The sequence below is a fragment of the Panulirus ornatus genome, chromosome 19, assembly GCF_036320965.1.
Source record: "Panulirus ornatus isolate Po-2019 chromosome 19, ASM3632096v1, whole genome shotgun sequence".
Taxonomy (NCBI): Eukaryota; Metazoa; Arthropoda; class Malacostraca; order Decapoda; family Palinuridae; genus Panulirus; species Panulirus ornatus.
In genome coordinates this window covers 43,520,748-43,525,650 of record NC_092242.1, presented here as the reverse complement: position 1 = coordinate 43,525,650, position 4,903 = coordinate 43,520,748, and the positions used below count along the sequence as shown (strand labels likewise).

The following is a 4,903-nucleotide window of genomic DNA, read 5'->3' as shown; positions in this document are numbered from 1 at the left end:
CCCTCACCATATATTCTTAATGCCCTCCGTAGAGCATCTCCATCAACTCTATCATATGCCTTCTCCAGATCCATAAATGCTACATAGAAATCCATTTGCTTTTCTAATTATTTCTCACATACATTCTTCAAAGCAAACACCTGTGCCACACATCCCCTACCACTTCTGAAACCTACTGTTCTTCCACAATCTGATGCTCTGTACATACCTTCACCCTCTCAATCATTACCCTCCCATATACTTTACCAGGAATACTCAAGAAACCTATTCCTCTGTAATTTGAGCACTCACTCTTATCCCCTTTGCCTTTGTACAAAGGCACTATGCAAGCATTCCGCCAATGCTCAGGCACCTTACCATGAGTCATACATACATTGAATGACCTTACCAACCAGTCAATGATACAGTCACCCCTTCTTTTAATAGATTCCATTGCAATACCATCCAAACCCGCTGCCTTGCCGGCTTTCATCTTCCGCAAAGCTTTTACTACCTCTCCTCTGTTTATCAAATCCTTTTCCCTAACATTCTCACTTTGTAAACCACCTCGTCCAAAACATCCTATATCTGTTACTCTATCATCTGACACATTCAACAAACCTTCAAAATACTCACTCCATCTCCTTCTCACAACAACACTGCTTGTTATCACCTCCCCATTAGCCCCCTTCACTGAAGTTCCCATTTGCTCCCTTGTCTTAGCACTTTATTTACCACCTTCCAAAACATGTTTTCATTCTCCCTAAAATTTAATGATAGTCTCTCATCCCAGCTCTCATTTGTCCTCTTTTTTACCTCTTGCACCTTTCTCTTCACCTTCTACCTCTTTCTCTTATACATCTCTCACACATTTGCATTATTTTCCTGGAAAAATTGTTCAAATCCCGGTCTCTTCTATTTCACTAATAATCTTACTTCTTCATCCCACCACTCACTACCCTTTCTAATCTGCCCACCTCCGACACTTTTCATGCCACAAGCATCTTTTGCACAAGCCATCACTGCTTCCCTAAATACATCCCATTCCTCCCCTACTCCCCTTACCTCCTTTGTTCTCACCTTTTTCCATTCTGTACTCAGACTTTCCTGGTTATTCCTCACACAACTTTCTTTCCCTAGCTCAAATACTCTCACCACTCTTTTCAACACAACATTCTCTCTTCTTTGCTGAAAACCTCTACAAATCTTCACCTTCGCCTAAACAAAATAATGATCAGACATGACTCCAGTTGCACCTCTCAGCACATTAGCATCCAAAAGTCTCTCGCGAACCTATCAATTAACACGTAATCCAATAACGCTCTCTGGCCATCTCTCCTACTTATATACGTATACTTATGTATATCTCTCTTTTTGAACCAGGTATTCCCAATCACCGGTCCTTTTTCTGCATATAAATCTACAAGCTCTTCACCATTTCCATTTACTACACTGAACACCCTATGTACACCAATTATTCCCTCAACTGCCACATTATTCACCTTTTAATTTAAATCACTCATTACTATATCCCAGTTTCATGCATCAAAACTATTAACACACACACTCAGCTGCTCCCAAAACACTTGCCTCTCATGATATTTCTTCTCATGCCCAGATGCATATGTACCAATAATCACCCATCTCTCTGCGTCCACTTTCAGTTTTACCCATATCAATTCACAGTTTACTTTCTTACAGTCTATCACATACTCCCACCACTCCAGTTTCAGGGGTAGTGCTACTCCTTCCCTTGGTCTTGTCCTCTCACTAACCCCTGACTTTACTCCGAAGAAATTTCCAAACCAATCTTCCCCTTTACCCTTGAGCTTCGTTTTACTCAGAGCCAAAACATTCAGGTTCCTTTCCTCAAACATACTCTCCCTTCCTTGTATTTTAACTTTCTAAAAGAGGAAATAGAAGAAGGAGTCACGCGGGGAGTGCTTATCCTCCTCGAAGGCTCAGATTGGGGTGTCTAAATGTTTGTGCATGTAACCGAGATGTGAATAAAGGAGAGATAGGTAGTATGTTTGAGGAGAGGAACCTGGATGTTTTGGCTCTGAGTGAAACGAAGCTCAAGGGTAAAGAGAGAGACTGGTTTGGGAATGTCTTGTGAGTAAAGTCACGGGTTAGTGAGGGGACAATAGCAAGGGAAGGAGTAGCACTACTTCTGAAACAGGAGTGGTGGGAGTATGCGACAGAGTGTAAGAAGGTAAACTCTAGATTGATATGGGTAAAACTGAAAGTGGACGGAGAGAGATGGGTGATTATTAGTGCATATGCAACTGGGCATAAGAAGAAAGATCCTGAGAAGCAGGTGTTTTGGGAGCAGCTGTGTGAGTGTGTTAGTAGTTTTGATGCACGTTACCGTGTTATAGTGATGGGTGATTTGAATTCAAAGGTGAGTAATATGGCAGTTGAGGGATTAATTGGTGTACATGGGGTGCTCAGTGTTTTAAATGGAAATGGTGAAGAGCTTGTAGATTTATGTGTTGTAAAAGAACTGGTTATTGGGAATACCTGGATTAAAAAGAGAGATATACATAAGTATACGTATGCAAGGAGGAGAGATGGCCAGAAAGCGTTATTGGATCACGTGTTAATTTATAGGCGCGCGAAAGAACAACTTTTGGATGTTAATCTGTTGAGAGGTGCAACTGGAGGGATACCTGATCATTATCTTCTGGAGGCGAAGGTGAAGATTTGTAGAGGTTTTCAGAAAAGAAGAGAGAATATTGGGGTGAAAAGAGTGGTGAGAGTAAATGATCTGGGGAAAGAGACTTGTGTGAAGAAGTACCAGGAGAGACTGAGTACAGAATGGAAAAAGGTGAGAACAAAGGACGTAGGGTTAATGGGGGAGGAATGGGATGGATTTAGGGAAGCAGTGATGGCTTCCGCAAAAGATTCTTTTGGCATGAGAAGGGTGAGAGGAGGGCAGATTAGAAAGGGTAGTGAGTGGTAGGATGAAGAAGAAAGAGCATTAGTGAAAGAGAAGAGAGAGGCATTTGGACGATTTTTGCAGGGAAACAATGCAAATGATTGGGAGATGTATAAAAGAAAGAGACAGGAGATCAAGATAAAGGTGCAAGAGGTGAAAAAGAGGTAGAATAAAAAGATGTTTTGGAAGGAGGTAAATAAAGTGCTTAAGACAAGAGGACAAATGGGAACTTCAGTGAAGGGGGCTAATGAGGAGGTGATAACAAGTAATGGTGATGTGAGAACGAGATTGAGTGAGTAATTTGAAGGTTTGTTAAATGTGTTTGATGATAGAGTGGCAGATATAGGGTGTTTTGGTCGAGGTGGTGTGCAAAGTGAGAGGGTTAGGGAAAATGATTTGGTAAACAAAGAAGAGGTAGTAAAAGCATTGCAGAAGATGAAAACCGGCAATGCAGCGGGTTTGGATAGTACTGCAGTGGAATATATCAATAAGGGGGTGACTGTATTGTTGACTGGTTGGTAAGGTAATTTAATGTATGTATGACTCATGGTGAGATGCCGGAGGATTGGAGGCGTGCTTGCATAGTGGCAATGTACAAAGGCAAAGGGGGTAAGAATGAGTGTTCAAATTACTGAGTTATAAGTTTGTTCAGTATTATTGGGAAATTATATGGGAGGGTATTGATTGAGAGGGTGAAGGCATGTACAGAGCATCAAGTTGGGGAAGAGCAGTGTGGTTTCAGAAGTGGTAGAGGATGTGTTGATCAGGTGTTTGCTTAGATGAATATACGTGAGAAAGACTCAGAAAAGTAAATGGATTTCTATGTAGCATTTATTGATATGCAGAAGACATATGATAGAGTTGATAGAGATGCTCTTTGGAAGGTATTAAGAATACGTGGTATGGGGGGGCAAATTGTTTGTAGCAGTGAAAAGTTTTTATCGAGGATATAAGGCATGTGTACGTGTAGGAAGAGAGGAGAGTGATTGGTTCTCACTGAATGTTGGTTTGCGGCGGGGGTGTTTGATGTCTCCATGGTTGTTTAATTTGTTTATGGATGGGGTTGTTAGGGAGGTGAATGCAAGAGTTTTGGAAAGAGGGGCAAGTATGCAGTCTGTTGTGGATGAGAGAGCTTCGGAAGTGAGTCAGTTCTTGTTCGCTGATGATACAACGCTGGTGGCTGATTCATGTGAGAATCTGCAGAAACTGGTGGATGACTTTGGTAAAGTGTGTGAAAAAAGAAATCTGAGTGTAAATGTGAATAAGAGCAAGTTTCTTAGCCAGAGTAGGGTTGAGGGTCAAGTCAACTGGGAGGTAAGTTTGAATGGAGAAAAAGTGAAGGAAGTGAAGTGTTTTAGACATCTGGGAGTGGATTTGGCGGCGGATGGAACCATGGAAGTGGAAGTGAATCATAGGGTGGTGGAGGGCGCGAAAGTTCTGGGAGCCTTGAAGAATGTGTGGAAGTCGAGAACATTATCTCGGAAAGCAAAAATGGGTATATTTGAAGGAATAGTGGTTCCAACAATGTTATATGGTTGCGAGGCGTGGGCTATGGATAGAGTTCTGCGGAGGAGGATGGATGAGCTGGAAATGAGATGCTTGAGGACAATATGTGGTGTGAGGTGGTTTGATCGAGTAAGTAATAATTGGGTAAGAGAGATGGGTGGTAATATGAAGCTGTGGTTGATATAACAAGGGAGGGTGTTTTGAAATGGTTTGGTCACATGGAGAGAATGAGTGAGGAAAGATTGACCAAGAGGATATATGTGTCAGAGGTAGAGGGAACGAGGAGAAGTGGGAGACCAAATCGGAGGTGGAAAGGTAGAGTGAAAAAGGTTTTGAGTGATCGGGGCCTGAACATGTAGGAGGGTGAAAGGCGTGCAAGGAATAGAGTGAATTGGAACGATGTGGTATACCGGAGTCGACGTGCTGTCATTGGATTGAACCAGGGCATGTTCAGGGAAAGTTCTGTGGGGCCTGGATGAG

The 4,903-nt window shown here is 42.2% G+C and overlaps 1 protein-coding gene across 1 annotated transcript in view; it reads left to right on the top strand.

Annotated features, from left to right (window-relative positions):
* Positions 1 to 4,903, top strand: part of LOC139755696 (glutamate receptor ionotropic, kainate glr-3-like) — a 59,699-nt gene that overhangs the window by 24,570 nt on the left and 30,226 nt on the right. The gene's annotated exons all lie outside the window — the stretch shown is intronic.